This window comes from Pristis pectinata, chromosome 9 (assembly GCF_009764475.1).
Source record: "Pristis pectinata isolate sPriPec2 chromosome 9, sPriPec2.1.pri, whole genome shotgun sequence".
Lineage (NCBI taxonomy): Eukaryota > Metazoa > Chordata > Chondrichthyes > Rhinopristiformes > Pristidae > Pristis > Pristis pectinata.
Window position 1 is genome coordinate 37,407,726 of NC_067413.1, and position 27,637 is coordinate 37,435,362.

A 27,637-nucleotide genomic window follows, 5' to 3' on the forward strand; every position below is an offset into this window, starting at 1 on the left:
GGCAGGAGAATGGGGTTGGAAAAATCAGTCATGATTGAATGGCGAAGCAGATTTGATGGGCCAAATGGCCTAATTCTGCTCATGTATCTTAGTCTTATGGTCTTACCTGAAACAAAAACAGAAAATGTTGGAAAAGCACAGTAGGTCAGGCAGCTTCTGCGGAAAGAGAAGAAGAGTTAATGTTTCAGGTCAAAAACCCTTTGTTCAGTTTTAACCTAAAATATCAACTCTGTTTCACTTTCCATAGGGAAGGAAATATACCTTCCTAACCCAGCCTGGGCTAGATGTGACTCTAGATCCTTAGTAAATTGGTTCTTTTTTAACTGCCCTCTGAAATAACCCAACCAGCCATCATTTGAAGGACAAAGTTAAAATAATGGAAATCTGAAATAAAACCAGCAAACATGGGAAAAACCCAGCAGGCCAGGCAGCATCTGAGGCACGAGAAACAGTCAGTGGGGTTGATTCAAGAGGAGGGATTAGGGTTTGTTAGAATTGGATGAAAATAAGCATTCAAACATTATTTATGTAAATATGACTTTATTTCTTTCAGGTTAAACAGGCACGCTGTCTCCAATTCTAAAGGAGTGGAACCCAATTTAAAGATGGAAGCTGAGGATAATGAGTTGGTAGGTGTTGTGATTGGTGACTCCATGGGTTGCTAGTTTAATCCTGTGTGTTTTTGCTGTTAATTGCAAAAGGCCGGTGTGGGCCTTTATGTGTTATTAAAGGTAGATATAATAGACTGACCATTGATATATGATAACGTAGAAGTTCCCTTGACTCTTGCCTTTGAGAGCAGAATGAAGCTGTAGCAAATTCCTTTCGGTAACATTCATAAAAACATAAAGAGTAGGAGTCGAGCATTTGGTCCCTGAGCCTGCTCCTCCATTCAACAAGATCATGGTAATCTCACCTCTGGTCACAGCTCCACTTCCAGCCTGATCCTATGACCCTTGATACATGTCTTAACCACACCTGGTATTTAAAAATCTTTAAGTGATTATTACAAGTATAGATTTGGAAGAAAATTATAGTGCTGTAAAAACAATGCTATCTTAAGAATAAAAGTGTTTGTGTTTTATTGAGGCATTGTCACAGTTGTTCATTCTGCTTTACTGGTTTGGTGGTAGGTGATTGCTGCATTTGTCAGATGTTGTTAATCTATTTTAAGTTTTTTTATATATATTTGTATTTTTTATTATACAACTCTGCAACTTATGATGCATTGTGTCAAATATGATTGACAACACAATGTCACTGAATCTTTCACCTTTCCTTTCTGTCTTCAGAGCATGAGTGTTCTCACACTTCCTACATTTCCACTGCCCTCTGCATTGGCTGTTTTTTCTGTAACAGTATTTAATTCCAGTAAATGCAAGGCATTTAACTAGGTGTTTGAATTGCGACTTCCAATAATCCTCACCATTGACATTAAAATCAACTTCCCAGCTTTGATAGCTGCTAGCTTGACTCTTCCAGTCCATCCGTGATCTGTCCTCGATTTCCCTCAAACTGTACACTTCTGCTGCTTGGTCACCAAGTCCTGCTTGCTCATTAACCCTATGCTTGCTGACCTTTACGTGAATCTGCTTAAGCAACATATTTTTAAAATTCTTATCGTTGTTTTCAAATGTCTCCATGTCCTCACCCTTCACTCCTTCTGCAATCATGCAAGCCCTTTGATTTTCCAGGATATCAATGCTCTATCCATTCCAGCTCTTGATTGCTTCCAAATTTAATTGCTCCATCATGGTAGTCATGCCTACAGGTTCAAAGGCCCTTCCTTCTGGAATTCCCTCCCTAAACCTCTCCCGCTCTCGACCAATCTCCCCATCTCCAAGTCATTCCTTAAGTCCTACCTCTTTGACCAAAATTTTTGTCACCTGCAGTATTTCCTTAGGGAATTAATAGATGTTGCCGATGACAGATTTTGTTTCATGCTTGTATTACTTAAAATATTGTGTGTAATTACAAGGTTCTATTATTATCTTAAAGAATACATTATTACATCTCAAAGCTAAGCATTGCTGAATGCTCAAAGTAGTTTGCTCATGTCAGGATTGACATTTTAATAATTACTCAGTAGACATTTTGTTAGTTCTGAGCTCAATGCAGTCCAAAGGCAATAGTTGAAAATTTGTAATGTGTAGAAATTTTTGAGTAAAATAAAATTTCATCCAAACAAATCTGATGTTTATGCAGCAACAATCTTGGCCTTCTTGTAGAGCCTGATCCACTCCCCACAAGTCTGACCTTATGTCTATGCATGCTGGGTTTTCCAACAAAGTTAATGGATGGAAATATGTTGGGCTGTGGGCATCTTTCAAGACAGACTGTGTGTTCTGTGCCTCTGCCTTGCAAAAGTCTTCACCAGGAGTACAGTTTGTAAGGTCTCCCACTATGGATAAAACAGAAGGAGGCCATTCAGTCCATTGCAACTGACCTAGCTCGTTGAATGTGCAGTCATGCTTAAAGCTGCTTGTTGTCTGCAACCCAGTGACCTCCTCCAAGTCCCTGACCAACTCCCTTTTAGAATTGTTCTCAGAATCAGCGTCTATCAATTCCCAGAAAGAACACTCCTGCAACATTCGGGAAGAAACGTCCTTTTCTCTCTCTGTCCCAGTTCTGACAAAGGCCTCTAACCTGAATCGTTAACTCTGTTTCTCCCTCCATAGGTTCTGCCTGACCTGCTGAGTGTTTCCAGCATTTTCCATTTTAGTTTCAGATTTTCAACATCTGCAGATTATTTTCTTCATTTTCAAGAGCATTCTAGATTCTGACATCTCTCATGACATAAACACAGCAAAACTCCAATAATCTGTTATCCGACCATTTGGAAACCTGGATGGTTCGGCATTGGCTCACTGGGTGATGTTTGCCATTTTCACTCCCGGCTTGCGGAATTCCCACTTCTGACTCAGTGGGGTCCAGGATTCCCTTGTTCCTTTTAAACTCACCACAGCCCTGTTTCCCGCACTACCTTTCAGCTCAATGGGGCGCAAGTTCCCAGGCACCCTTCGTAACACCAGGGTCCCAATTCCCGTGCTCCCTTTCACACTCTGGGTCCCCGCTTCCCACCTCTCTTTCCACTCAGTGTCCCCGTATCCATGCTCCCTTGAAACTCACCTGGTTCTGTTTCCCACACATCCTTGAAACTAAGCGGCGCCTTATTTCCCACACTTCCTTTAAACCTACAGGGTTAACTGGTACGTTTATCATTCTACTGTAATATCCTAAAAAAAGAGAATTGGATGATAATAATGAATAACATCCAAAAGTCTAGAAAATTTACAAGTCTGGCACCACCAAAGTCTCAAGTGTACCGGATTGAAGGAGTTTTACTGTCTGAGGAATACCCTCATATCCCCTTTGGAGAGCCTCCAAGTGATTTAAAGCACTGATGTACTCTCCAGAGAGAACATCGTCTACTCTGGATCTTAAATACTCTAGTGGTTTACCCCATAAGGAAAATGATACTGCCTTTTCCAAGATTTTCTAATCAAAGACCCTCATTCCTGGGAATATCTTGGCAAGCTGTCCCCATAGTTTTACTGTTTTCAAGTTAAGTTGTCTGGCGATGCATTAGGAGACTAAGTGAAGGCAGTAATTTTTGTAAACTGGATTTAGTGCTTTCTCTCCTTGGTTTGCGTATGATGAGAAACCGTGGTGAGGTGGAGGCGATTTTAAATGTGAGCAAGTTTCCAGCTTGTCAAAGCCCATGGGCCATCATTGGTTTGCAACTTGAGCTCTTTTAAGTCCTGGCCTCTCCCTTTCACTGTGCCGGCCACTGAGAATGGACAAGGTAGGACGTGACCAGGGAGAAGATGGAGGAATACAGCGAACAAGTCATGGGCAGGTCAAAATCATGGGGCCTGGCACTCCCATACCACCATCAGAATAAGTGGCAATGAAGAGTGTTAAAGCCATTGTGTGATTGGGAGGATGGGTGGGCATGAAATTAAGTGGCGGAGAAGGGGATTGAAGCCATTTCATAAGGGTGGTGAGTCTGAGGCAGCTGATCACCCTGCAGAGTGGTCCATCCTCTCCTTCCTAGCAGGTGTCACTGAGACTGGTGCCCATGCTCAATATCCTTTCAGCAGATGCCTTCGAGTCCTATTAACTTTGTGGATATTCATGTATAAACAGGGCTCCTGCTTGGCACAGGCTGATTAAGGAACTGAGAGCAATGGATGAGTTCTGGGTCTTTAGCAGAGTTGTTTTAACCATGTGCCTTTAACTCTTCAGGTAAGAGGACTTAGATAACCCCCAATATTTGTGCATGCCCGGGGAACTTAAAGCTATGAAAGAGTTGGAGAGTGTGTGATGTGTCACGGAGAGCAGAGCGTCCAGAAGGGGTAAGGTTGAAGTTGGTTGAGGGGGGGCAGAGATGTCAAGATGGCTGATGTCGTGCCAACAGTTGGCTATAAATAGGTCCAGGGAAAGTAACAGGCCCAGTGGGAGAGTCCAGTTGGAAGAATTGGGCTGGAGGCAGGAGAACGGGTCATTAGAAGGGGGAGAGGACTCCTTACTGAAGAAGAAGGCATGGAGGCAGAGTTGGCAGAAAAAGAGCTCGGCATCGTGCCAGATTCGGAAAGCGGCCCAACATGATGCCTCCCCCGCCTGCCTGGAATTGGGAGTCTCCTACCTCCAGCCCTCTTCTTCCACTTGGACTCCCCCACTGGGCCCGTTACCTTCCCTATTCATAGCCAACTGTTGGAACGTTGAATTCTCCCACTCCCTCGTCTACCTATCACTGTTCTGCTTTTCCCTCGTAGGTTTACGAGGTTAATTCCGGGGATGTCGGGACTGTCTTATGCTGAGAGGTTGGAGAGACTGGGATTGTACGTGCTGGAATTGAGAAGATTGAGAGGGGATCTGATTGAAACATACAGGATTATTAAGGGATTGGACAAGGTAGAGACAGGAAATATGTTCCAGATGTTGGGGAAGTCCAGGACCAGGGGGCATGATTTAAGAATAAGGGCTAGGCCATTTAGGACAGAGGTGAGGAAAAACTTCTCCCAGAGGGTTGTGAATTTGTGGAATGCACTGCCTCAGAGGGCAGGGGAGGCCAATTCTCTGGGCACTTTCAAGAAGGAGCTTGACAGGTTTCTTATAGATAGGGGAATCAAGGGATATGGGGAAAAGGCAGGAACAGGATATTGACTGTTGAGGATCAGCCATGATCTCAAAATGGTGGTGCAGACTCGAAGGGCCGAATGGTCTACTTCTGCTCCTATTGTCTATTGTCTGTATATTGGGCTTCCCCTTTTCCTATCTGCAGTCCTGAAGACGGGTCCTGATCTGAAATGTTGACTCCCTGCTTTTCTCCATGGATGCTGTCTGGCCTCAAATGTTTCTTAAATGTTTTTATTGTACCTGCCTCTACCACTTCCTCTGGCAGCTCATTCCATGTATGTACCACCCTCCCGTGTGAAATGTTGCCCCTCAGTTTCCTATTAAAACTTTACCCTCTCACCTTAGACATTTGCCCTCTGGCTCTTGATTCCCCAATCCTGTGTGCATTCACCCTATCTTATGCCCGTTATTATTTTATACATCTCTATAAAGTTCACCCCTCAGTCTTCTATGCTCCAAGGAATAATGTCCTAGTCTGTCCGACCTCTCCCAGTAACTCCTGGCAACATCCTCTTAAGTCTTTCCTGCCCTCTTTCCAGCTTAATGGCATCTTTTCTATAGCAGGGTGACTAAAACAAACACAATCCTCCAAGTGCGGCCTCACCAATGTCTTGTAGAACTGCAACATAACATCTATACTCCGTGTCCTGAAGGCCAGCGTGCCAAGAGCCTTCTTCATCACCATGGCTACCTGTGACTCCACTTTCAGCAAACTATGTACCTGTACTGCTAGGTCCCTCTGTTCTACAACACTCCCCAGGGCCCTATTGTTCACTGTGAAAGTAGTACCCTGGTTTGACTTCTCAAAATGCAACACCTCACACTTATCTGAGTTAAACTCCATTTGTCATTCTTCTGCAGACTTACTCAGCTAATCAAGAGCCCTCTGTAAATCTTCTTCACTGCCTATGATACCACCTATTTTAGTGCTATTTGCAGGTACTCTCACGGCATTTAAGAAGTACCTGGACGAGCACTTGAATCCCCACAGAAGGCTACAGTGCAAGTGCTGGCAAATGGGATTACAAGAGATGGGTACTTGATGATTGGCATGGACAGGATAGGCTGACAGGCATGTTTCTGTGCTATATGGGAGTGATCCAGGGTTCACTGGCTATGTATAGTGATCATGCAATGAAGAAGAAGCAAGAAATTTGACTCCACGAGCTCACCAAACAGTGCAGGGAAGATGAAGAATGAAACTCGTAGTATGATTCCACTACAGATGTTGCTGCACCGTTGTTGGTTCTTTACAGAGCAGCCTCATGTGGCCAGCTAAATGTGAAACTGCCGGGGCTCATTAAAGATGGGTGTTTTGAAAGCTGGTTCCTGGGAATTCTTGCACTTGGCTGTGCAAAGCTGCTACTTCTATGGAGCTAGCATTTGTGGTGCACAACATGAAAGCAAGAGATGTGTCAGCTGTGGGTTAGAAATAGAACATAGAACAGCAGAGGCACAAGCCCCTTTGCCCACAATGTTGAGCCAAAATAATTAAATTAGTAATTAAATACCTAATTAAATTAGTAATTAAATACCTAACTAAACTAATCTCTTCTGGCTACGCAAGGTCCATATCCCTCCATTCTCTGCACATTCATGTGGCTATCCAAGAGCCTCCTAAAGTTGTGGCTTCAAAGCCCACTGCTTCTGGGCTGATTTTCCATGGCAGGCCTCAACTTTGGAGGTCTAAAATACTGGAAATAATGTACTAAAATACTGGCCTGGATAGAGTGGACGTGGAGAGGATGTTTCCATTGATAGCAGAGTCTGGAATCCAAGGGCACAGCCTCAGAATAAAGAGGCATCCCTTTGGAATTGAGAGGAAGAGGAATTTCTTCAGCCAGAAGGTGACAAATCTGTGGAATTCGTTACCACAGAGGGCTGTGGAGGTCGAATCATTCGGTCTATTTAAGGCAGGGATTGATAGTTCTTGAGTGGTAAAGAGGTTTAGGGCTATGGGGAGAAGGTGGGAGTATGGGGCTGAGAAAAGAAATCAGCCATGATTAAATGGCGGAGCAGACTTGATGGGCCGAATGGTCTTATTCTGCTCTTCTATCTTATGGAAATACTCAGCAGGTGAGGCTACATCTGTGGGAAGAGAAACAGAAAATCTGACATCAACAGCATATCATACCCCCATAAGGAAATAGGGTTCTGACAAAAGGTCTTCAACTTGAGACATTAACTCAGTTTCTGTTCTCATGGATGCTGCCTGACCTGCTGAGTATTTCCAGTATTTTATGTTTTTTTTTAGATTTCCAGCATCTGCAGTTTTTTTTTATTTTTAGCTTTGGAGTTGCTAAACTGAGATCCTGCCTGCCTTCTCAGGTGGATTAAATACATCCTAAGACCACATTTTGAAGACCAGGAGAGGTTGACCTGGTGTCCTGATAATACTTAGCCTCAACCAAGATTATGAATGGAAATTCTCTGTTTCTTCTCCTTCATTGGCAGTCTCTTGGGATTGGGGCTGACTTGCTTCCACTCAATTTCTGTGAGATCTGAGGTGGCTGATGAGGCCATTGTGAGAATGGCAGACTGTTCCTTGGATGGGGCAGGACATGGCTGATGGGGTGGTGGGGGGAAGGGGTAGTTTCTGAGGTGGTGTGTCCTTTTGTTGATTCTGCAGGGCTTTTTAGTGCTTTTGACGCATGGACTTGAGCTTCTCAATACTATCCTGAATGCTACATATCTATTTTGAATGGTCATGGGTTCCCAGGAGTCAGTGCAGATGATGTAATTTATCAAGGACGTTTTGAGGGTTCTCATTTTTCACATGTTTCCTATCTAATGGGAGTGCTTACACTTCCAAAAGTCCTTAAGCACTGGGATGTGAAAGGTGCTACGAAAATACTTTTAAAAAAAAATTGCGCATTTATGTTGCATTTTGTTTTACGCTCTATATTTGGCATTGTCTCTCCAGTCTGTTCTGTGTAAACCATAATAGATCATTCCACATTTGAATCATTGGTGACTAAATTGGCTACCCCTGTTGGGATAACCTGGTGTTATGGGCACCCAGTAAGATTAAAATCAAGGCCCATAAAAGGGTGGTGAGCTCCCTGCCAGCCAATGGCCTTCCATATTTGGGAATGGGCATAATCAGGCTACTTTATCCAAAGAACCACCTATGATACAAAGAAACTCAACCAACCTTGTACTGTATAGGTTGCGGTCCAGGTCAATAACACAAGCTAACTAAACACAGGAGGAGCAAAAAACAGATTGCTGGAAAAACTCAGTGGGTCAAGCAGCATCTGTGGCGGCAAAAGTTGTATGTTGAGACCCTGCATCAGGACTGAAAGGGAAGAGGGAGGATTGCCAGTACAAAGGATTGTTGAGGTAGCTCAGGTGCCACAGTGATTGCTGTGGCTGGAATTGTTTCTAGTGTGGTCCAAGACAAATGTGACATTGAAAGATTATAGGGGGAGAAGGCAAGGACCAACCTTGCCACACATCACAAGTGTTCATCACTTTGTTCTTGCCAGTTTTAGGGAGCCTATAAAGCACGTTGAAGTCGTGGTCTTCGTTCCACTGCCTAATCAGTACATTATCAGCGACAGGCGTAGTTTTGTGCAATTGCTATAATGCTGATAAAAATATGCCATCCTCTAGTTCTATTCTTTCATAAATCACACACTATATATGTTTCATTTTATTCTAAGTATCTAATGATACGGAAGCATGTTAAAGCCAAATGGAAGGCCAACTCATTGCAAAAAGATATGTTAACCTTGGCTTACCATTTCATGAAATACTGCATTTGATTCATGCCTTGGAGAGTGAATCCTGATAAAACACAACAATTCTATGACATTTAGTACTGCTTCAGCCCTAAAGCCCAGTAAAATTCAAGGTTTGAAGCATGTGTAATATATACTCCTCAGACGTTGCCTGATCTCAGTATTCCCAGAGATTCACATGCACCTCCTCCAACCTAGTCTGTTGCATTCGGTGCTTGCGATGTGGCCTTCTCTATATTGGCGAGACCAAGTGTAGACTAGGTGGCACCTGCAAAACAGCCATCTTGAGCTTCTGGTTGCATGTCACTTCAACTCCCCTTCCCATTCACACACCGACCTGTCTGTCCTCAGCCTCCTCCACTGCAACGATTAGGCCAAGTGCACAATAGAAGAATAACACGCATATTCTGCTTGGGTAGCCTACAGCCCAATAGTATGAAAATGGTCTGAATTTCCCCATTTCAGATAACCCAATCCCCTTGGTCTTTCCCACTGGTCCACCCAGATTCTCTATCCCTTTGTTCACATTTTGCATCCCTCCCCTTTTCGTTACCTAGACTCGCCACCCTCTCCGACCTGGTTCCACCTGTCGATCTCCCACATACCTGTCCACCCGCGTTTCTTCTCCCTTGATTCACCTTTCCTATTTCCTCCCCCCAGCTGGTTTCATCTGCCCATCATCCTTCTCTTACTGGTTCTACCTATCACTCACTAGTCTCTGTCTCATTCCTCCTGCTCACTTCTATATGCTGCCTGTCTTCCCTTTACACTCTCAGGCCTGATGCAGGGTCTCGACCCGAAATGTTGATGATCCCTCTGCATTCACAGATGCTGCCTGACCCACTGAGTTCTTATAGCAGTTCAATTTTGCTTCAGATTTCAGCACCTGCAGACTCCCATGTCTCTATTCCCAGCAATTAATTTGGTCTTTATATTCCGAGTCCATGGGTAACTATGTCTCTGTAAAAACCACCCTTCCCTGTGACCCCCTTCAATCATCCAACCCTCCAAGATTCCAGACTTCTCACACATCCTTGATTTAAATCATTCCATGTTAAGTGCACTTGCCTTAAGCTGCCTTGGCCCTAAGCTCTGGAATTCCTCCAAAACCTCTCTTGTTCATTCAGGACAGTTACTTAATATCAGCTATTTTGACCAAACTTTGATGATCTGCATGAATATTTCTTTGCTCAGCCTCGTGCCAAGTTTGGTTTGATGTTGGACCATGTTATTTCCTGAGAATCATAATACATGAAATGAAATTCTTGAGGCATTGTGACTCAAGAATTCTCTCTTTGCTGGGAGGAGGAATTCGAGATATTGGGATTAATTCTGCGTTGCTTTGTGCTGCAAGAGCTTGGGTCATTAGATGCTGGACAGTACAGAATTAGTAATTGGTTTATTATTGTCACATATACTGAGATACAGTAGAAAAACTTTTACATGCCATCCATACAGATCATTCAAAACATTAGTACATTGAGGTAGTACAAAGGGAAAGGCAATAACAGAAAGCAAAATATAGTGTTACAGTTACAATTACAGAGAAAATGCAGTGCAGGTAGACGAGGTAGATCCAGAGATCAGAAGTTCATCTTCATCGTACAAGAGGTCCGTTCAAGAGTCTTATAACAGTGGGATGGAAGCTTGGAAGCTGTCCTTGAGCTAGTGGTACGTTTTCTCAAGCTTTTGTATCTTCTGCCTGATGGAAGGGGGGAGAAGAGAGAATGTCTGGGGTGGGAGGCCTCTTTGAATATGTAGGCTGCTTTCTTGAGGCAGCGGAAAGTGTAGTCAGAGTCAATGGAGGGGAGGCTGGTTTCGTGATGGACTGTGCTGTGTCCACAACTCTCTGCAATTTCTTGTGGCGTTGGGCAGAGCAGTTGCCATACCAAGTTGTGTTGCATCCGGAGAGGATGCTTTCTGTGGTGTACCTATAAAAATTGGTGAGGGTCAACAAGGACATGGCGAATTTCCTAGCTTTCTGAGGAAGTAGAGGCGCTGATGTGCTTTCTTGGCCATAGCGTCTATGTGTTCTTAAATTTTCTTGGTAAGATTTGTTTCTGAGTATTTTTTTGAGTGTTCTTAAGCTCCATATTCCTAAAGTATCTCGATGATATTTACTGTTATCTGATAATATTTACTTATGATCTAGAAGGAGGCCATTCAGCCCTTTGGGTCTATGCCAGCTCAGAGCAATTCCCATCAGTCCCATTCCCTGAACCTATTAATTCTTGTGTGAACATTAACTCCCACTGATTCTCCTTCTATTCACCTACCCCAAGTGGTAATTTACAGTGGCCAATTAACCTACCAACCAGCACGTCTTTGGGATGTTGGAGGACACCAGTGCACCTGGGAGGAAGTTACCGAGGTCACAGGGAGAATGTGCAAAATGCACACAGCACCTGAGGTCAGGATTGAACCTGGGTCGCTGGGGCTGTGACGCTGTGAGGATTTATTATGCTAATGGCAATGAACTGGGTATGCCAACTGTACCAATGGAAACTTGACTCCTCACAATTACCCAGTCATTTCTTAATGCAGTTGACTAAAGGTAATGGTTTCAATTTACTATAGGTTAACTGGAACCGATGCAGCAGACAATCTGCTGGAAGTCCTCAGCGGGTCAGGCAGCATCTGTGGGAGGAAAGGAATTGTCGACGTTTCAGGTTGAAACCCTTCATGAGTCCATAGATGCTGCCTGACCCTCTGAGTTCCTCCAGCTTTTTGTTTGTTGCTCTAGATTCCAACACCTGCAGTCTCTTGCGTCTCAAGTAGAACTGAAGTTACGAAGTCTGTAAAATAAAAGTTGTGGGTACCCTCAGCCCCAGGAATTGTTTTATCTGTGGCAACAACCTTGCACCTGTTCATCAAAGAATCTGCTGGAGAAACTCAGCGGGTCGAGCAGCATCTGTGGGAGGAAAGGAATTGTTGACGTTTCGGGTCAAAACCCTGCATGTTTTGACCCAAAGCATCAACAATTCCTTTCCTCCCACAGATGCTGCTCGACCTGCTGAGATCCTCCAGAAGATTGTTTGTTGCAACAGATTCCATCATCTGCAGTCTCTTGTGTCTTCACACCAGTTCACGTCCTACAGTTTCACCTCAGGCATCACCGAGGAGACTGGTGCTTTGACCAGCATGACCCACATTTGCATCTGTTTTCCAGTTGAATGTTGCGACATAGCTGGCCATTATACCCGAGCTGGTACACTTTCCGAAGGGAAAGTCAGTGAGCATTGGGGAGTGGTGGGTTCACTGTGACTGGGCAGTTCCCCAACCCAAAAGCTAGTTTGAGTTATCAGCTGAATGGCTCACTGAGTAAAGGCCTTGGTGCGGAAGGATTCCCGAGTTACATTGGGCGTGGTCTCTGTTGAAGTGAGGGTTTGTGTGATATCTGGCGATAGGCAGGAAGATTAGAGAGAGCAGGTAAGTGAAGCAAGTTGACAGGCAACGTCTTGTGGCATTTGGCCTTGAGTTGCCCACTTGGAACAAGGGTGCATTTCCCAAATGCAACAAACAATCTGTTGGAGGACCTCAATGGGTCGAGCAGCATCTGTGGGGGTGAGGGGGGGAACAGGAATTGTCAACGTTTCGGGTCAAAATTCTGCATCACTCAACAGTTCCTTTCCCCTTCACAGATGCTGCTCGATCCACTGAGTTCCTCCAGCTAATTACTTCGTGCTCCAGATTCCAGCATCAGCAGTGTCTTATATCTTCATTTACCAAATGCTTACTGCAAGTGGGTATGATAGTGCTGGGGTTAAGTTCTTGAGCCAGTATGTAGGTCTGGACTATAGATCTGCAGGCATGAGGCTGAACCTCACTATGGCTAGTTGGGGAATTTAAGTTCAAGTAATTGAATAAATCTGGAATAACGAAGTAAACTAGAATCAGTAATAGTGACCACAAAGCTTCTAGGTTATTATAAAAGCCCATTTGCTTCATTGATTCCCCTCAGCCAGTTGAATCGTTATCTTGTCTGCCTATGTGATAGAAAATGCTAGAAACACTTAGCAGGTTGGGCAGCATCTGCTGAAAGTGAAACAGAGTTTTAGGGTGAAGCTGTGGCAGTTCTTCCAAAACATTTTTATACTGATTTAGAGGATTGGTATGAAATGGATGCACAGCCACATTAATGTGCTGGTTGTGCACCAATTCTCTTCACATAGGCACAAGTCTTCTATCTAATGGAGTGCAAGCTAATTCTTCTTACCAATGGAGGAGCTGGTTCAAAGCATTAGTGTTAGAGCAAACAGTGCTGATATCAAAACATAGATAGGCTAGCACTAACATAGTGTACTTACTTTATTTAAAGGAGTATGTAAATGAAGTGCTGCTGCTACCGGACAGTGAGAATTGTTTTTGTGATGGATCATTTTACATGTTTATGAAGCTCCCTAGTTTCTAATCCAGGACCCTCAGCATTCCCTTGTGGTAGTACCTTGAGTCTGAAGAGCTGATTCAGATGTTTTGTGATGTTGCTAAATTAAATTTCCACTTCGCTGGATTTGCAGTTTTGTGCTTGTCTGGTAAACAAAGCTTCAACCCAGCATCTTCACCAGGCTCTCCTTGCAGAATGCATTCTTTCTTGGAAGGCCACCAAGCCTTGATTCTTCACTCCTCCACGTTTTATTCCATAACTTGCATGAGAGGAAGAACTGTTGACATCTGAGAGCTGCACTATAATGAAAATTTAGTGAACCCTCCAAAGTAATATCATGTTCAAGCTGGCTTCCTGACCTGGTTGCTTTGGAAGGGCTTGTAGAGGAAGAATCTGTGCTAATTATAGCTCATGAAAATAAACGTGACTTCACTGGCACTTAATGATGTAGATGATGCTGAGTTTTCGCTGTATTAATATGGAATCTGCCCTTAATGAACAATCTTGAGAACAAAGTGCTTTTACTCCCATTGTAGTTACCCACTCACTAGCCCAGCTTCACATACAAAGTGAAGAGACTATCCGAAAATAAGCGACAAGTCTGTGGCTTTTGGCTGTGGGCTGCAATTCTTCCCAAATTGAGTGCTTTATTCATCAAGTGTGATGCAGGTTGAATTTGTAATTGGTTTGTTATTGTCAGAGGTACCGAGATACAGTGAAAAGCTTTTGTTTGCATGCCATCTAGACAGATCATTCCACACATAAGTGCATTGAGGTAGTACGAAAGGAAAACAAAGCAGAATGCAGAATATAGTGTTATAGTTACAGAGGAAGTGTAGTGCAGGTAGACAAATAAAATGCAAGGGCCATGACGAGGTAGATTGGGAGATCAAGAGTTCATCTTTACCTTACAAGAGGTCCGTTCAAGACTCTGGTCTGGCATTCATTGGTCCGGCATGTATTGAATGTGTAGTACAGATCTGTACTAATTAACGAATTCTCACTAAGATCTAACTAAGATCTAAAATTAACTAATATCTGTACTAATCTGTAGCTAATTAACCTGCTTGTGCAACTTTAGCAATCTTAGCCAATTTATGAAAAATTTGAGTTACAGACAATTCTTGGAACTCTCCAGCTTCCATTTCCCACAACTGTCCCACCGTGCTTAAAAAGAACAGTTCTCCTGCTCAGAGGAACATGATTGGGGGGCAATTTTTGTGGTCAGGCATTGGTTAAGTCCCAAGGGTGCTGGTTGAGAGAGATTCAACCTGTACTATAATCCTGCTACACTGTGTAAAATATGAGGAGATGTGGATACATGTGGTACATGCAGGATTATTTGAAAGAAAAAGGAAAAGTGCACATGCTGGAAATGTGAAGTAAAAACATAAAATGCTGAAAATCTTTCATATAGATTGTGAATAGCAGGGACCAAGCACTCATTCCTGCAGTACCCCTCCATTCACAGCCTGCCAACTTGAGAAAGATGAATTTACTCCCACTCTTTGCTTTCTGTCCAATAACCAATCCTCGTTCCATGCCAGTATATTTTACCCTTAACTCTGTGTGCAGTAATCTTGTTGACTAACCTCTTGTATGGGATTGATGAAAATCCAAATACACTACGTCAACTGGATACCTTTATCATTTCCACTATTCACAATTTCAAAGAACTCTGTTAGATAAGTTAAGCATGATTCTCCTTTCATAAATCCATGCTGACTCTGCTGAGTCCTTTTAGTCTTTTCAAGGTGTTATTAGACCCTTCATTATAAATTCCAGCAGTTTCCCCACGACTGATGTAAAAAGGAACTGGTCACTACACAGAGTGGTGCAGCTAGTAGAACCACTGCCTCACAGTGTCAGAGACCGGGGTTCAATCCTGACTTTTGGTAGTGATTGTATGGAGGTTGCATGTAGTTTATGAAGAAGGAAGTCAAGCCTTGTATTAAGACGAGCATTACGATTAGTAAAATAAGTCTTGCTTTTCGTGGGAAGGGCTCAGAATTGTTAAGGTTGATCCCAACAAGATTTGTGTTTAACTAGACAAGCCATTGGGCTGATTGTCCTTGAATTTAGTGAGATAGACCTCATGTTTTGTGAAGTAGGCCCCACAGTTAGAATGTAAAGCCATACATTTTGATATGCATTATGACCAGTGAAATGTGACTGACTTCTAGTGACATGGGCCTCACAATCACAAATTCATGTTTAATGAGATAAGACTCATTATTTCAGGTGAAGGGCCTCAAATTTAGCAAGGCAGCTTTCACTATCTGTGAAGTAGGTTAAGTGCCATAGGAACATTAGAGACATTGGCAGGGGGAATTCTGTGGGCTATAAATTGGGTAGGTGGAGCATTTGATACCAGAAAGCCATGTTGAATACCAGAGGACATAGCTTAGAGATTGGTCGCGGCAGAGTGGGGTGGGGGGTGGGGTAGGTGGCAGTTCAATGGAAATGTGCGGAGCAAAGTTTTGTCTGCACTGAGAGTGGTAGGTGCCCAGCAGGGGTGGTAGTGGAAGTAGATATGATAGTGGCATTTAAGGGACTTTTAGACACATGAATGTGTAGGGAATGGAGGGATATAGATCATGTGCAGGCAGAAGGGATTAGTTTAATTTGGCATCATGATCACAACAGACATCATGGATTGAAGAGCCCATCCATGTGCTGTACTGTTCCATGATCTATGTTCACAGTGGATGATAGTAGTGAGTGTCCTGACCACTTATAAAACTATCTCTTTTTTTTCAAATTTGATTGGTTTGCTCTTTATGAGTTCTGGTCACCATACTATGGCGACACAGATAGGCAGGGTGGTGAAGAAGGTGCATGGCATGCTTGCCTTCATCGGTCAGGGGATTGAGTACAAGAGCAGGGACGTCATGTTACAGCTGTACAAGATGTTGGTGAGACCTCACCAGGAGTATTCTGTGCAGTTCTGGTCTCCTCGCTATAGAAAAGATGTGATTAAGCTAGGGAGGGTGCAGCAAAGACTCACAAGGATGTTGCTGGGACTGGAGGGCTTGAGTTATAAGAGGTGATTGGACAGGCTAGGACTGTGTTCCCTGGAGTGAAGGAGGCTGAGGGGGTGACCTTATAGAGGTTTATTAAACCATGAGGGGCATGGATAAGGTGGATGGTCACAGTCTTTTTACCAGGGTAGGGGAGTCTAAAAGTATAGAGCATAGATTTAAGGTGAGAGGGGATGCTTATCATGCTATGTGCCTGTGATGCTGCTGCAGATAAGTTTTTCATTGCACCTGTGCATATGTGTAGTTGGTGCATATGACAATAAACTTGACTTTGACTTTGAAGATTTAAAGGGGATCTGAGGGGCAAGTTTTTCACACAGAGGGTAGTGGTTTTATGAAACGAGCTGCCAGAGGAAGTGGTAGAGGTGGGTACAATTACAATGTTTAAAATACACTTGGACAGGTGCATGGATAAGAAGGGTTTAAAGGGATATGGGTCAAACACAGGCAAATGGGACTAGCTCAGGTAGGGATGAGTTAGATCGAAGGATCTGTTACCGTGCTGTATGACTGTATGACTCTAAGTGCCTACAAGTAACCAGTTGATTGGTGTGGGTTGATAACTTGGAAGCAGTTTAAAACATATGGTTTACTTATGTAACCATTAACTGGGATGAAGCTTTGGCCTACTGGAATTCAGGCAATGTAACCAGGAGCTCATGCTTCATAACACTGACATTAGCATGTAAAATGGAGAAACACACCTGAAGGATGTGGCAGTGGGAACAGTATACATACGCTCTTGGAAAAGCATAACAAAAAAAGTGGGATGAGACTGATTCTAATTTCAAGCAGTTCATAAACAATCTTATCCAAACGGATGTGAGTTCTGCTTTGAGAATTTCTGGTCTAGGCTGACATTGGAGGAGGTCCAGAAGAGGTTCACTGGGATAATTCTGGGGATGAAAAGGTTGTCCTGTCACTAGTAGCTAAAGAAATTAGGTTCTTTATTCTTTGGAGATTAGAAGACTGAGGGGCGATCTTATTGAAACATATAAGATGCCGAGGGGTCATGACAGGGTAGATGTTGACAAGTTTTCACTAATGGGAGAATCTCGAACAAGTGGACACAGTTACAAAATTAGGAGACAGTCATTTTAAAATGAGGTGTGCAGGAGCTGTTTCTTGCAGAGGGAGGTGAATCTCTGGAGTTCTCTACCCCAGAGGGCTGTGGAGGTTAAATCACTAGGGGTACTTAAAGAGGAAGTTATAGAGTTATACAGCACAGAAATAGGCCCTTCAGCCCAACTGGTCTGTGCTGACCAAAAAAATCCATTGAAGCTAGTCCTATTTACCCACATCGGACCTATATCCCTTTAAAGCTTTCCTATCCGTCTACTCGTCTTTTAAATGTTGTTAATGTACTTGCCTCAACTACTTCCTCTGGGAGGAGTTCATTCCATATACAGACCACCCTCTGGGTGAAAAAGTTGCCCCTCAGATTCTTACTAAATCTCTCCCCTGTCGCCCTAAGCCTATGCCTTCTAGTTCTCGATTCCCCAACCCAGAAAAAAGACCATGTGCACCCTATCTGTGCCCCTCATGATTTTATACACCTCTATAATGTCACCCCTCATTCTCCTTCTCTCCAATGAATAAAGTTCCAACCTGCTCAACCTCTCTCCATAACTCAGTCCCTCAAGTACTGGCAACATCCTTGTAGATCTTTTCTGCACTTTTTCCAGCTTAATGGCATCATTCCTTTTGCAGGGTGACCAAAACTGAACACAGTCCTCCAAGTGCGGCCTCACCAATGTCTTGTACAACTGCAACATAACATCCCAACTTCTGTACCCAATACCTGACTGATGAAGGCCAGCATGCCAAAAGCTGCCTTCACCACCCTGTCTACCTGTGATGCCACTTTTAGGGAACCATGTACTTGTACTCCTTGGTCCCTCTGATAAACTTTTGAAACATCAGAGAATTGAGGGCCATGGGGATCTGGCACAGAAGACGAGAGGAGGCCTGGGGCAGAACAGCTGTGATCATGTTGAATGGCAGGACAGGTTTGAGGGGCTGAGTGGCCTACTCCATCTCCTAGTTTCTTGTGCACTTATGTTCTAAGCAAAGCAGGATTCACTCTGGAGCTGGGTGTTGTAAAGACTAGTTTAGAAGAAGCCCAGTGTTTCATGTACCACTGTGTGCTGACATACATATCCCTTGAAATCACGGCATATGTTAATGCTGGAGGAGCTGTTTGTGCAGTTTTTGCCATGTTAATGAGGTCCACCAGATAGAAGCTGAGGGACATGAAGCCACCTGACTGCTCTGCACCACATATAGACAGAAGTAGGTGCTTTGAGGAACGAGGAGAAGGAATTTCATGGGAGGTGGGGCCAGGGAGGGACGGCTGGCAAAATGCAAGACGTGTGCGGGGCCAACAGAAACAACCTTTTGTGGCCACGTTCCCTGGGCAGGGCTAGTGTGAATTGGGCCACTGAGTTTTACTGTGTGTGTGCTCCAAAACCAGTGAGGAGGGAAACACTCGGTCGATCGGTGTGGAAACGGGACACTGAGCCATCAGCCTTCTCTTCACAGTTCACCCTCCAGAACGATGAAAATCATCTTGTGCCTTGCAGTGGAGGAATTTGACTTCTCGAAACAATTAAGCAACTTAATATTAATGAGGTGATGCTTGCCAGGCTGGGTCAGGAGCCAAAATGTGGACGGCTCAAATGAACTAATTTTTATGTCACTGTGAACTTACTCTTCTCTTTGACATACAATTTGCACATGGACTGCTGTCGGGAAACAGTAACTTTGTGTTTTGCTCCTAAGCTGTTGATAGGGTCTGTCTGTGTGATCTTTGTAAGGAGATAAGGGCAGTGCGGACAGCTTAAAGCAGAGCTTGTTTACAACGAGGCAGGCGAAAACAGTTAGACACAAATTAGGGCTGACGGTTTCATGAAGCACAATTGGTTGATTGCAGATTCAATGTGACTACCTTGAACTGAGCGTTGATCCGTACAGTATGCAAAACTCCCTTCCTTACTGGTCTGTGCCCACCAGCCTCCAAGCAACTTTCCCAAAGCCCTCAGCCACCGCTTTGAGTGGAACCAGAACTGAACATGCCATTGTTGTCTCCAAATTCCTTTTGACAACAATCACATTCTTTTAAAAACTTCGTAGATTCTACTTGTCACTGGTTATAAATGAATTTTTTTTGCTACCAAGCAAGCATTCACCGAATTTTAGTTTCAAATACTACACAGTAACTGAAATGCACATTTGCGTTTAAAACTTGTCTATCGCTAGAGCCATTTAATGTTCTCTGGTTCTTTGGAATTTTAACACTGGTTGCAAGTTTAACACATTTGTTTGCTTGGTGCACAATTCCTGGATTCTCCATAACTTTTTCTCTAAGCGGATATCTTGATGTAACCATCTCAGGCATGGTAGAATAACAGCATTACTTGTCCAAATTAGCAACCAGTGGGTGATTGACGATGAAAATTCAAGTCTCCATTTGAAATAAATGATATTTGTGCCATATGCTTATGTGTAATGACTATTAGGCATGCAGTACTAATGATAGTGCTTGTAGAAAATTCTAAATGATCATGACAATTATTTGCTTTAAAATTCGAGCATTTTATCTGTGAAGGAAATAAAATTATTCTTGATTGTGTTTTGAGACAACACCTCAAAGCGCTTTGCACGATGAATTAATTGTTTTCTGGAGCACTCTCGCTGTTGCAAAGGAACATGATATCTCATGAGACTTCTCTGAAAGTACTTTACATAATTTCCACTATGCAGTGAAATCCTGTCTGTTTCTGTGAAGCACTTGATGAGGCAACAATTTATTCCTTGTGGGCTGTGTGTTTTTAAGTGACTGGGTAAAACATGAGTTGATCAGATTTTTACCTTAATCAGTGAACGATAAGCAACAAAGTCATCAGAGTGTGTATACAGAGAACAGTTTGATGCTGTGCATTGATAAACATGGTTCAATTGACAACCAGGTATGAAGGAAGCCTGGGGGATGCGTTCTACTCAGATGTGACAATCACACCTAGAATATTAACTCATCCCTTTTCTTTCGTAGCATTTCTATTTGGACTAATTACCAAAGACTATGCCTGTTCCTTTCCACCCCTCTGTTATTAGAGAATTCTTATGTTAGACTTTGAAAGCGTGTTTTAGGAATTGCTCAGCTGGGATGAGCAGAATGGGGACACACGACAACGATTCTCTGTCTGTTTGCTGTGGAGTGAGAGAATTGTCTCAAAAGAGGATAGAGTCATAGAGTAATACAGCACGGAAACAGGTCCTTCGACCCAACTTGTCCATGCTGACCAAGATGCCCATCTAAGCTTGTCCCGTTTGCCTGTGTTTGGTCCATATCCCTCTAAACTTTTGCTATCCATGTACGTGTCCAAGTCTCTTTTAAATGTTGTTACTGTACCTGCCTCAATCACTTCCTCTGGCAGCTCATTCCATATTCCTCTGGCAGCTAGTTCTATTGAAGAAGTTCCCCCTTTTAAATCTTTACCCTTTCACCTTAAACCTATGCCTTCTAGTTTTTGATTCCCTTTCTCGGGAAAAAGACTTATCTTCACCCTATCTGTGCCCCTCATGAGTTTGTACACCTCTGTAAGGTAAGGCCTCAGTCTCCTACACTCCAAGGAATAAAGTTCTAACCTGCCCAACTTTTCCCTAGAACTCAGGCCCTCGAGTCCTGACAACATTCTCATAAATCTTGACAGACTGGAAACTGAATGAAGGAATAATTTTTGGTGGTGTCTATGCAGTTGGAAATTTGGTCTCAGAAAGTGTAATCAGAAACCTGGTTCTAACCGCATGTGCTTTGCTGTTATACTTCCATGCACCAAGGTCTTTCACCAACAAAACTTGCCAGTTAGCCTTGGTGAGATCCTGCACCATGCAGGATCCATCCTTGTGAGCAGTGTGCTGACCAAAAGATGTTGGATTGACTGCCTCTTGGCTCAGTCCCAGGTTCTAGCTATGGTAGAACAGCCCCATTTCACTATGTTGGCTCTTCATTTGGATACGGAGAGGGTTTAGGGCCTTCCATGTGGTCCATTTATCCTCTGCCCCCACCCTGCTCCCCCACCCGAAGCTGCTCAGTTGGATTTATCTCTGTGCTTTCCCACTCTTGGGGTCTGTGGTGTTGCAACAGCTACAGCTCCTCACAGTGTGGGGAGAGTGGGGGAATGCAGAGGTTTTGTTGCTTGCCATCCAAGAATGTTTGCTGATTTTAGAAACAATGATAAATGTTAGATATCAATGAATGCTTGCATTAACTATTCATACCTATGTAAACTATTTTTCCAACCTCTGCCATGGTGGATAAATCACTGAAGTGTTTTGGCTCAAGATTATAATCCCGAACTATCAGTTAGCACCTTCATGGGCCATATGCAATCCGGAATGAGCTTCTCTACAGTTTACAGGTCGCTTCCCATCAGAAGACATCGGCAAGGAAATTAGAACCCCATGCAGTGAATCTATTGAAGTACCTCAAGCAACAACATTTGGGCAAGGATCACTGGCTTGTGGAAGGTGGTTCATATGCTACCCAGTTTCTGTACATATGTATGTTGAATCTATGCTTCTAAGTTTAGGAAGTGATGCTGTTGATTGGTCAGAAGGTTTGCAAATGAAGAATACAGTTAGGTTAGAAAGTGTACATTTTTGGAATTTACATTCATGTAGAAAGAAGCAGTCACAGAAATAACTGTAGAGTGGCTTCTGAAGGAAACAGTGGAATATTGAAAAGGCATTCAGGGCTTTTATAATGAATCTTGGCCTGTAATGATCAGTGGCCAGATGGAAGTATTTCTTACTTACAAATTCACAGTGCTCAGAAATAGATCCAAAGTGTACCAGAAAACCTTAGAGCAGTCAACTAAAATCTGATTTAGAAACATTTGCAGATGTTTAAATTTCAGCCCTCTGACATTTATATATATATAAAAAACAACTGAAGAAATCTAAAGCTGTTGACCTTCATTGTATATTCAATTTTAAGGATTTTATTTTTGGGGCTATCTTTGCAATAAATTTTCCACTCCTGTTGTTCAATTACTATTTGACCCTTCAGCATAGATGTAAATTAAGTGACATTTCCTTGTTGTCCTGTATTTAAAATGCAATGTTAGTTGTGGATCATAAATGATGATCTTCATTCTGGAGCTAATTTATTCATTTAACAATTTCCCCCAAGAAGTTCCAGCACAAGCCTCGAAAGCAAACTGAGCAGAAGAAATCAAAGTCGGCTGAATTTCTGATGGGTGAGCTTTGCTTGATGAGTTATTGCTCATAATTTGTGTAAGGATTAATTAACTAATTACAGACAAATGGCTGTAGGCTAAATTTTCTTCTTGCATGTCAGGGCACAGTTTGTAATTATTTTAATCATTTATTTTTTTAAGCTTCAGATTTAATTTTAACCTAATTGTGTTTTGGTGCCATTCGAGGATGATGTGTTTGTCTGCATATTTGATAATGGAATGTTAAAGGAATTACGGGGAAAATATTTCCCTGGTTGTCATATGCATGTATTTTCGTGCAACGTGCAATCCTGACCTTCCTGTTTTTTTGACGGTTGCAGTAAAAGACATCAGATCTGGAGCAGAAGGCATTGAAAATCCTGCTTTTAACATCAGTACGAGAAACCTTTCAGCATATCATAATTCAGCAGAAAAAGAAATTAGACATGACAGACATGATAGTACCCTTGCAGCTCACCAACAAAAACTCCTGCTTCGAACCTATGATCAATCGAGAGGTGAGGTTTCAGTCTTGATTAACCTCAAAGTGACTGACAGCAGTTTTGTTCTCGGTCTAAACCTCACATTCCGGTGTCTAAACCTTACATTCCAACTTTGCGTGCTGGAGCACGTTCCTTCGAAATCCGTTCTGTGAACTGCGAAGAAAAAAAGATAGCAAATCCGTTTGGAACCAGGGATGTATTTCGCATGCAAACCTGGAGAAAAAGCTCCACTAAAATAGTTGATCTTGAGTGTCTTCTCTTCATCCACTTAAACTAATTCTTTTAAAAGGGACTGTGAATAAGGTAATGAAAGTGGGCACCCTTTAGATGCCTGTATGTAACTTCACACACCTTTTCAAAGGACCTTAATCACAGAGCTTACCGCAGTTTTCCTTTTATTTTCAGGCTAAATCCCTTAATTATATTGCCAAAATGTTCACCTCTGAGTGCTAAAAAGTGCAATCATTGGATTAAACAGGCTTACAGCTTCTAAAGAAAAATATGCTGTACTGTGACAGGTTATATGATGGCCTATATAAATCTTCAGATAAGGAGCCTATCTTGCAAATGATTTTTTTTAGAAGGGAAACCTATAATTTCTTTTTTAAATGTTGCATTTGTTTTGGTGGCTTGAACAAAACATAGCACAATCATTAATGACCAAATCATGCCAATCATTTTACAGTACGCTTGTGTGACATCTTCCCCCTTTTAAGAACAGTCTCTTTTAAGAACAGAGAGTGTGGCCTATGAAATTTGTCACAGTTTTACACTCTCGTTGCCCAAGTAGTCAGGATGACATGCTTTCTTGAAGATATGTGCAGTGTTCATCACAGCTGTCAGTTCCAAATCATGTGCTTGCTGTTACAATGGAATAATGTAAAGGGGCACACTTTTTTCAAAGCAAAATGAGTATAAAGTAGTAAAATATAATCCTTCAGAGGTGATACTGAAGATCTAATATTATCTGTAACAGTGATCCATGCATATTGTTCAAAGTAAATCTGTCATTTTTGGAGTTACATTGCCATACTCTTCCCTTGAAATTGTTGTGTGCCTAACATTGACAGACCTGATGTGAAGTTTTGTTAATAGCTCCAGTACAGAGATCTCTGATGTAAATTATACCATATTATGCATAACTGCTGTAATATGTTTCTCGGTCTAGTCATGTTTTGTTCCTGCTTTTGTCATTCGGTATGAGGCCTTCCAGTAGTGCCATTAAGAACCTGATTAAGTAAACCGTTTTGAATTCTTTTTAAGAAATGCAAAGATTTTATTGCATTACTGAATATGAGTTTAAAAAATAACTAATGTCAGTAATGGTGACCACGAAATTGCTGAGTTGATATAAAGACCCATTTTCATCACTTACATCATTCAGGGAAGGAAATTTGCCACCTTTACCCGATATGTGACTCCAGAACCTCAGCAAAGAAGTTGACTCTAAACTGTCCTCTGAAATGTCCCAACATCCACTCAGTTTGAGGGTGATTAGAGTTGGGCAGTAAATGCTTTCCTGAATTAGAGGATATGAGCTATAAGGAGAACTTGGACAAACTAGGGTTGTTTTCTCTGGAGTGTCAGGGGCTGAGGGGAGACCTGATAGAAGTTTATAAAGTTATGAGAGTCATAGATAGGGTAGACAGTCCGAATCTTTTTCCAGGGTAGAAATGTCAGATCCTAGAGAACATGCATTTAAGGTGAGGGGGGAAAGTTTAAAGGAGATGTGCGGGGAAAGTTTTTTTACACAGAGAGTGGTAGGTGCCTGTAATAGGGTGTCAGGGGTGGTAGCAGATATGTCAGTGGCTTTTAAGGGGCTGTTAGACAGGCAAATGAATATGCAGGGAATTGAGTGAGATGGAGGGAAGAGATTTAGATTAATTTGGCATCGTGTTCGGCATAGACATCATGGGCTGAAGGGCTTGTTCCTGTGCTGTACTCTTCTGTGCTCTATGTTCTATGTAGTTGGTCTCAATGTCCCATGAATAAACATTTCAAGTGTTCTACCATCATTGATGAAAAAATGTTGAAGGAGATTGATCAAATGTGGCTCAGCTATTCAGATGAATCCACACCTTGACAAAATTTCAAGGCACCTTGATGACTGTACAAGAATTAAAATGGGCACTGATACCATCTCGTGATTGCAATTGATTTTAGTGCAGATTTTAAGTTTATCTGAATCTTCTTACAGAGGTTTTGGCAAGAATTTAATGTGCTTCATTTAGCCAAGAAAAAATTTGTTAAAAGTTTTATAATTGACAGTGTTCAGAATTGATGTTTATTTTAAATAATCAAATATGTGTATTCTATGAAATTTTCACCTCCCTCTATCCATTTGACACGAGCTGCAATGTTATGCTTACCATCAAATGAGTGTCAGGAGATGTTGCATTCCTTGGAATGCAGGAGACCGAGGATTGTCCTTACAGAGATGTATAACATCATGAGGGGCATGGATGGAGTGAATGCACATAGTCTTTTTCCCAGGGAAAGGGAATCAAAAACTGGAGGGCACACGTTGAAGTTGAGAGGGGAAAGATTTTAAAGGGATCTGAGGGGTTACTTCTTCACACAGAGGGTGGTGCGTATATGGATCGAGCTTCCTGAGGAAATGGTTGAGGCAGGTACAATAACAGCATTTAAAAGACATTTGGACAGATACATGGATAGGAAAGGTTTAGGGAGATATGGGCCAAGTGCGGGCCAATGGCACTAGCTTAGATGGGCATCATGCACGGACGAGTTAGGCCAAAGGGAATTCATCCTGTATTACTCTATGACTCTGCAGATGGAAAGCATCCACACGGAGTCCGGGGTTTACCTTCAGAACAAACTTTCTCTTAATTACGAGCTGACGTCAACAGGGAAGTTACTCAAACGCAAACCAATCCAAAGTTTCCATTATTCTTGTCCTCCTTCTTATCTACTTTTCCCCCCGTTATCCCTACCCTGCATGTGCTGTGTATTCATCGAGTGAGGTAAGCCTTTTGCAGTGTCAAGCTTCAGTGCCGATGTGTTACATGAGCCGCCAAGCTTGAGCACCTTGCGTGCTACGTGAGCTGTGTGCAGTTCCGTCTTTACCTTATATGTACAATAGCAAGCTTCCATCCTGGAGTTTATGGAATTGTTGTTAGGCTGGTAAACAGGCATGAGTTTACTATAGTTCACTTTAGCTTACAATTTTTGTTTCAATCTGATTGAACTGGTTCCAGGCTTTCTCTGCCTGATACCAATCCTATAGTGTACCCCTTTATCACTCTGTTACATGGTCCTCCCCCATTCTCTGCTACAGTGCTACAGAGCCATTTCGCTATTGCCTACTGCAACTCCTTGAACAACTATTGTGTTTTGCAAATTGTAGGTTAGGACATAGCTAAATTAAATGGAAGATAGAACAAAAGCATCTCATCTTCCATCTGGGCACATTGCAGCCTTCTGCATTCAATATCAAGCTCCAATAAACTTCTACAGATGTACTGCTAAAAGTATCCTGACTGGTTGCATCATGGTCTTGTACGGCAATTCGAATGCGCAGGAATGTAAGAAGCTGTAGAGAGTAGTGGACTCAACCCAATACATCACCGGCACATCTCTCCCCACCATGGAAAGTATTTACATGAAGCGCTGCCTCAAGAAGGCAACATCTATCATCTAAGATCCCTACCATCCAGGCCATGCCATTTTCTCGCAGCTACCTTTGGGCAGGAAGTACTGAAGCCTGAAGTCCCACACCATCAGGGTCAAGAACAGCTACTTTCCTTCAACTGTTCAGTTCTTGAACCAACCTTCTCAACCATAATCACTACCTCAGTATAGCAACACTATAACCACTTTGCACTACAATGCATTTTGATTTTTTTGTTCTAATTGTGTTTTTTTTCTTGTATAATTTTGTGTAATGTTTCTCTTCTGACTGTTGTGTATCCGTTGCTATGTGTCTCTGATGCAGCTGCAAGTAAGTTTTTCATTGTACCTGTGCATATATGCACTTGTGCATATGACAATAAACTCGAATTTGACTTAGGTGGGGCAGATCTTCTACCCTGATGCTAACTCTGATGCCAGAGCATACCTCAGAATTCCTGGAGAAGTTCTGGATGCCAGGCCTGGGGTCGGTCTAAGTTGGCAGTAGCACCTTCTGTCCTTATTTCTCTGCTGTTGCTGCTTGTGCTACTCCGAGGGACTCCTCAAGGAATCTCACAGGGCAGTGTGATCTTCGGCAGTCTTAGCTACTCTCAGGACAAGAAACCTGCCCTTGAGTCTGCACTGGGTGAAACCAGGGGTCAGCATGTCAGCTCCCATTCTAATGGATGGGGGTCATCGGCTCCTGGGTGAAAGGCAAATGATTATGTTTGTATTATTTACTTAAAGTGTCTTCAGTGGTTATAAATGATTTTATAGTTTGTAGATTTTATGCAAAAGAATTACGGTATTTTTGATATTTTTGATGACGTATTTATGATTTTATATGTCCGGAATGTCATTGAGTACTTGTGACTTAAAAGGAGATCACAAACATTCAAAGGTCCTGCTGAGTTTGGGGACGGGGCCTCTCCGGTTGTCAGAACCATTGTGTGAG